This window comes from Canis lupus, chromosome 37, assembly GCF_048164855.1.
Source record: "Canis lupus baileyi chromosome 37, mCanLup2.hap1, whole genome shotgun sequence".
Taxonomy (NCBI): Eukaryota; Metazoa; Chordata; class Mammalia; order Carnivora; family Canidae; genus Canis; species Canis lupus.
The window spans coordinates 969,774-977,440 of record NC_132874.1 but is presented as its reverse complement, the minus strand read 5'-3'; the positions used below and the strand labels follow the sequence as shown (position 1 = coordinate 977,440).

Genomic DNA, 7,667 nt, shown 5'->3' with positions numbered 1-7,667 from the left:
ACTTTGCACCAGCCACATTTAATTACATAAACAATGTTGCAATAAATTACACCCGCATTTCACAAAGGTGCAGTATTAGAGAATTTCCTAAAAGTACTATTGCTCAGTCAAATCACTTGTGTGATGGTAATTTAATGAGTTGTCTCAGCCTTCCCCAAACGTTACTAATTTATCTTCCTGTAGCTCCCGGGAAGGGACTGTTTCCCTCACACCCTGACCAGCATTGTGCTGGTGACAATTAACTGCCATTTATCTCTACTAAGCTCCAGATTTTGTCATAAGTTCCTTACATTTATTTTCATATAATATTCTCAATATCACATAAGGATTCTTCCCCAACAGCCTCAATAGCCAGTATGACCTTGTCAACACGTTCATCCACCACACAGTTATACTGACTTTTGGACTTCTGGCCTCCAGAACTGTGAGGAGGGAAAAAAGGGATCTGTTGCTTGAAGCTGCTGAGCTTGTGGAGATTTGATACAAGAATCATAGGAAGCAAATTCAATCTGTTTGAATGCTAGTAGGCAACACACCAGGAAACAGTTGTTTTTGTTTGTTGTTTTGCCAAATCTATTAGGCAAAAAGTACCATTACCATCATGGTTTCATTTTTGCATTTCTCTTAGAGTAGAATTATCGTTTTTCCACACTTTCAGAAATATTTATCTTTCTTCTTTACAAAAGGTATGTTGAACTCAACCCTGAAATCAAGACCTGAGCTAGGACCAACAGGTACTTAACCAACTGAGCCACTCAAGGGCCCCTTGTCCTTTTTTCTCATGAACTCAGTATTTATATCCTTTGCAAGTTTTCCCCAACAGTTGGAATTTTTCTTGCTGAGGTGTAGTACCTATATTAGGAAATTTAACTCCTCATGACACAACTTACACATTTTCCCCAGTTTGGTCATTTGATTCTTTCACTTTGATTATGTATTTTTTGGAGGATATGAGGGTATATCTAAGCAGAATATTGTTTTAATATAGTAAGTCACTTTCTATGTTTCTGAATTTTTTGTAAACATTAGTTTTCTACACCAAAGTAATAAAAATGTCTGTTTTGACAATGTTAGTAATTTGTGGTTTTATCCCTTCTTTTAAAATGTGCATCTATCTAGAATATATTTTATTGTTGCAGGTGATATATTCAGCTTTATTATCCTAGATAGCTACTCAACACCATTTGGTACATATTCCATCTACTTCTGTTTATTTGACTTACCACCTTTCTCTAATTCTCATGTATATAATTATCCCCAAACCCCATCACCCATGTTTGGAATTTTTTTTTTCTATATCATTTCCTATCATTATTTGTATCACTCATGAGTATTCACTAAACAAAGTTTTGTGTCAAGAATTCAGTTTTTTAAGGAGTAGTGTGAAATGTCCCGTTTTACAGGTAAGGAAGCTTTTCAAATTAAGTCCCTTATACTGTCAAGAAAGCCAAGTGAATCGTTCTTCCTAAGTTACTAAACGGCATGTGGGAGACGTGGGAGGGGTGGGAGACGTGGGAGGGGTGGGAGACGTGGGAGACGTGGGAGAGGTGGGAGACGTGGGAGAGGTGGGAGACGTGGGAGGGGTGGGAGACGTGGGAGGGGTGGGAGACGTGGGAGAAGTGGGAGAGGTGGGAGAGGTGGGACAAGTGGGAGACGTGGGAGACGTGGGAGAGGTGGGAGACGTGGGAGAGGTGGGACAAGTGGGAGACGTGGGAGACGTGGGAGAGGTGGGAGACGTGGGAGACGTGGGAGACGTGGGAGGGGTGGGAGACGGGAGACGTGGGAGGGGTGGGGGAGGTGGGGGAGGTGGGAGACGTGGGAGGGGTGGGAGACGGGGGAGACGGGAGACGTGGGAGGGGTGGGAGGGGTGGGGGAGGTGGGGGAGGTGGGGGAGGTGGGAGACGTGGGAGACGTGGGAGGGGTGGGAGACGTGGGAGGGGTGGGAGGGGTGGGGGAGGTGGGAGGTGACTCCACGCGACCATTTCAGAGTGAGGGCGTCTCCCACTCACCTTGCCACCCCGCGCACTGCTGCCGACCCTCGGGGGTCCGGGCGCACCTCGTCTGCCCTTGGGGTGCTGCGGTCGGGGACGCGCCCGGGTCGCGGGGACGGGGTGCGGCGCGGGGGGCCGGGCGCGGGGGCGGCAGCGGCAGCCCGGGGGGCGGGGGTAGAGGCGGCGGCGCGCGGAGCCGGACCCCGAGGCGGCCTGAGGTGCACGCCCCCGGCTGGGCCCCGGCTGTGCGCAGGCCGCCGTCCTCTGGCGCCGTCGGGCTGCGGGGCGGGGCCCGGGGCCCGGTGACCCAGGTGACCTCGCACACACTCTTCCTCCGGGCGCGCGCACGAGTTTGGGCAGAACCCCGGCTGCCTAGAAGTGGCTCCTGGCGTGCAGCGGGCGACCGTGAAAGCGCTGCCGAGAGGAGCCGGGCCGGTGCCTTCTTAGCGCAGCAGGCAGCGCGTCAGTCTCATAATCTGAAGGTCCTGAGTTCGAGCCTCAGAGAAGGCACGAGGCTTTTGGCGCTTCTCCCACCTGCTCTGAGAAGGGAGCGAGGCCGGGCAGACCGCGACCCGCCTCCCACCCCAGTCGGAGCGCTGTGACCACGAGTCCGACCCAGGGCCCCGGGGCTGGAATCGAGAGGTGCCAAAGCTGCCTGCCTTCTAGAAGCCGCCGGGTTGGCGGGCGGGCGGGAATTCCTTCTTGCCTTTTCCCGTGGCCGGAGGCGGCCCGCGTGCCTTAGCTCCCGGCAGGACCATCTGGCTCCGGCCTCTGCTTCTGTTGTCACATCTCCTCTGACCCGCACCCTCCTGCCACCCTTTCCTAAGACCTTGTGATTACCTTGAGCCCACCTGGGGAGGCCCGCCTCCTCTTCCCATCTCAAGATCCTTACCTCGGTCACACCCTCAAAGGCCCTTTGGCCTTGCAAGACAACACTCTCAGGTTTTGGTCATTAGGAGATGGAGCTCTCAGGGAGGGCTGGGGGCGGGGGCGGAGGCTCTATTACACTGAACATGATCTGCCCCCTGGTTCCCAAAGACCTGCACCTATCCCACAAGACACAATGCTCACTCCGTCCCAATCTCCTCCAGATCTCAACTCAGTTCAGCACGAACTCATCTAACTGCCCTCCCCAAAGTAGGCATGAATTAGGCTCTCCTGTATCAGCCATTCTGGGCACGATTCCTCTCCAATTACAAATCTGTGCGAGCCACATGGTTACCTGCTCCCCCAGTGCAGGACTGGGACAGGTGTAGGATGACCACTGTAGACATTCCCGTTTAAGAGGAATACACTGGAATGGAAGAAGGGTCACCAACCCTAAGTAATTGCAGAGTGAATTCTCCAAATCCCCTTTGGGTGTTCAAAGTTCTGCCAGGCTAGAGGCACGTTCACTTCCATGTGCAGTGGGGCGTGGGGGGGGGGGGGGTCCATGTTTGCAGCCCATCCCACAGTCATCAGCCTGTTTCCTCACTATCGCATGTGGGAAATTCAATGTCCTCCATTCATTTTGTCCTCTCTCTCTGCAAGTTGGCAGCGTGTGTGTGCTCGTGGAGCACTCTCAAGATCTTTGTGGGTCTCCCGTGTACACCGTGAAGAGTCCGCGGGTTACACGGAATGAGGACTCTACCAGCACAGGGAGAGGGAACACTTCGTCCTGAAGACATCAGGCTCCCAAGACTTCCCTCTTCCCTGGGAGACTGGATTCGCTGTCAAATCACTGCACCTCCTGTAAGGTGGTCTGAGGGGGCAGTGGTTAAGTTGTCATTTAGATCCCACCTTTACAGGAGTTTTTCTGAGAGTCCATGGGGGCCTGGGTGAGGAGTGGTCGTGAACCACATCGCCACGGCCTCTGCCTCTTCCCTGTTTCTCTCTTGCCACACAACCCCGCAGTTTAGGGCAAGATCTTCGCTTCATCTAACTGAAACGTGCCTCTCTTCCAGGTCTACTTTTCTGCAATTAAGATTCACCTTCTGCGTTGGAGTTTCTATGGGTTTTGACAAGTGTACCATGACAGGCATCTACTGGTACAGTATTGCACAAAATGATATCTCTCTTGCCCTAAACATTTCCTGTGCTCCCCATATTTATCCCCCTCTCCCTCCCTCCTCCAGAACCCCCTGCAACCACTGACTTCTTTACTGTCTCCATAGTTTTGCATTTTCATAATGTCATCCCGTTGGAATCATACAAGGTGATTGGCTTTTCAGATTGGCTTCTTTTACTTCATATTATGTACCTATGAGTCCCCCATGTCTTTTTGTGATGTGGTAGCTCGCTTCTTTCTATCAGTGAAAAATAATCCACTGTATGGATGCAGCACTGTTTGCTTATCCATACAAACTTGGCTGCTTCCAAGTTTTGGCAATTATAAATATAGCTGGTCTAAATATTTGTGTACAGACTTCTGTGTGGCTTTAAGTTTTTGGTTCATTTGGGTAAGTGCCATGAGGCAATACTGCCGGATCACGTGTTAAGGCTATGTTTCATTTTGTGTACACCTGCGAAGCTGTCTTCCACGGTGGCTGTACCATTTTGCATTTACTCCAGCAAGGAATCAGACTGCCTATGACCCCACATCCTCACCAACAATTGGTGTTGTTAGTGTATTGGATTTGGGCCACGCTAATAGCTATCTGTTGGTATCTTATTGCTGTTTTAGTCTGCAGTTCCCTAATGACATATGGTGTTGAGCATCTTTCCATATGCTTATTTGCCATCTCTATATCTTCTTTGTAGAGTTGTCTGTTCAGGTCTTTGCACATTTAAAAAATGGAGTGTTTGGGAGGACATCAAAATCATACAACTTCTGACAGCAAGGGAAACAATCAAGAAAACTTAAAGGCAACCTGCAGAATGGGAGAACATATTTGCAAGTGACCTATGTGATAAAGGGTTAGTATCCAAGATTCATAAAGAACTGATATAACTCAACACCTAAAAAACAACCCAGTTTGAAAATGGGCAGGGGACATGAACAGACATTTCTCCTAAGAAGACTTACAGATGGTCAACAGATACAAGAAAAGATGCTCTACATCACTGATCATCAGGGATATGCAAATCAAAACCATAATGAGATGTCACCTCACAGCTGCCAGAATGACTAACATCAAAGCACAAGAAACAGCGAGTGTTGGCGAAGACATGGAGACAGGGGAACCCTCTTACACTGTGGGTGGGAATGCAAATTGTTGCAGCCACTGTGGAAAACAGTCTGGAAGTTCCTCAAAAAATTACAATTAAAAATGCTCTATGAGCCAGGAATCACATAAATACAATCACAGTATTTACCCAAAAAAATAGAAAGGTGCTAATTCAAAGGATACATGCACTTTGATGTTTATTGCAGCATTATCAACAATAGGCAAAATATGGAAAGAGTCCAGATGTGCATCGATGGATGAACGGATAAAGAAGAGGTTTTATGTATGTATATAACTCAGCCATAAAAGGATGAAATGTTGCCATTTGCAACAACATGGATGGGGTAGAGAGTGTTATGCTAAGCGAAATAAGTCAAAAAAGGCAAATACCATATGATCTCACGCATGTGTTTAGCTTCAGAAACGAAACAAATGTTTGGGAGGGGGGAACAGAGAAATAGAAAACAACAGAGAGAGCAAGAGAAACCAAGGAACAGACTCTTAGAAGAAGATTTTATTTACTTATTAGAGAGAGAGAGGACATAAACAGGAGGAGGAGCAGGCAGGAGCCGACTCCCCGCTGAGCATTGAGTCTGACTCAGGACTCTATCCAATCACACTGGGATCATGACCTGAGCTGAAGGCAGATACCCAACTGACTGAGCCACCCAGGTGCCCCAAGGGACTGTTTTTTTTTTTAAGTTTTTTTTTATTTATTTATTCATGAGAGACACAGAGAGAAAGAGAGAGGTAGAGACACAAGCAGAGGGAGAAGCAGGCTCCATGCAGGGAGCCCGATGTGGGACTTGATCCCGGGACTCCAGGATCACGTCCTGGGCCAAAGGCAGGCACTAAACCACTGAACCACCCAGGGATCCCCCAAGATATTGGTTTTTAATAATATCTCTGTCTGGTTTTGGTATCAGGCTGACACTGGTCTCACAGAAGTTAGGAAGTATTCCCTTTGCTTCTATTTTCTGGATAATTGTACAAAATTGGTATAATTTCTTTTTTAAATATTTAGTAACTTTCACCAGTGAACCCATCTGGGTTGCTTTCTGTTTTGAAAGGTCATTAACTGTAATTCCAGTTTCTTTGAGATAGATAGATAGATAGATAGATATAGATAGACTGTCTTAGTCCATTCAGTTGCTATAATAGAGTGCCATAGACTGAATGACTTATTAACAAATGGTTCTGGAAGCTGGAAGTTCAAGATCAAGGCACTGGCTGAATCAGTATCTGGTGAAGGCTCACTAGCTGATTCATAGATGGACATCTTCTTATAGGTCCTCATATGACAGAGGGGGAGGGAGCTCTCTCAGATTTCCAACCCCATTTGTGAGGGGTCTGCTCTCTTGACTTAATCCCCTTCCAAAGGCCTTGACTCCAAATATTATTAGGATGGGGGAATAGGTTTCAATATATGAATTTTGGGGAGATACAAACATTTAATATTGTATTGACCTGCTCAGGTTATCTATTTCTTCCTGTGTGAGTAGATTGTATCTTTTTTTTTTTTTAATTTATGATAGTCACACACACAGAGAGAGAGAGAGAGAGAGAGGCAGACTCCATGCACCAGGAGCCCAACGTGGGATTCGATTCCGGGTCTCCAGGATCGCGCCCTGGGCCAAATGCAGGCGCTAAACCGCTGCTCCACCCAGGGATCCCAAGTAGATTGTATCTTTCAAGGGATTGGCTCATTTGATAACCTAATCAAATATATGAGCGTATATTGGTCATAATATTCTTTTATCATCCTTTTCATGTTCATGGTTTCAGAATTGGGAATTAGTGTCTTCTCTCTTTTATTCTTCATTGCTTGACTAGAGTTTTATCAATTTTATTCCAAAGAATCAGCTTTTGGTTTTGTTGATTTTCTCTGTTGGTTCAATTTTCAATTTCATTGATTTCTACCATATTTTTATTATATTTTTTCTTCTGCTCACTTTGGTAACTTGTTCTTTTTCTACATACCTCAGTTATAAGTGTAAATTACTGATTTTAGATCTGTCTTCCTTTCTAATACATGCATCAATGCTGCAGATCCCCCTCAAACTACTGCTTTCATAGCTCCCACAAATTTTGACAAACTGTGTTTTTATTTTAATTCAGTTTGAAATATTTAAAAATTTCTCTTAAGACTCCTTTGACTCCTAAGTTATTTAGACATGTGTTGTTTACTCTTTAAGTATCTTGGGTTTTTTTTTTTAAGTTTGTTTGTTTGTTTGTTTGTTTAAATTCATGAGAGACACAGAGAGAGGGGCAGAGACCCAGGCAGAGGGAGAAGGAGGCTCCCTGCAAGGAGCCTGAAACGGGGCTTGATCCCAGGGCCCCAGGATCAGAACCTGAGCCAAAGGCAGAGCCACTGAGCCACCCAAGCATCCCTCTTAGGATTTTTTAATTATCTCTGTATTATTGATTTCTAGTTTCATTCCATTGTAGTTTGAGAGTAGATATTATATGATTTATATATTTTTAAAGTTTGTTAAGATGTGCTTTATGGCCCAGAAAATGCACTGTTTTG

The 7,667-nt window shown here is 46.4% G+C and overlaps 1 non-coding gene across 1 annotated transcript; it reads left to right on the top strand.

Moving 5' to 3' along the window:
• The first annotated feature begins 2,428 nt into the window (after nt 1-2,428).
• On the top strand, nt 2,429-2,501 carry TRNAM-CAU (transfer RNA methionine (anticodon CAU)). The gene has a single exon. It is a non-coding gene; the product is annotated as a tRNA-Met (tRNA).
• Nucleotides 2,502-7,667: the final 5,166 nt, after the last annotated feature.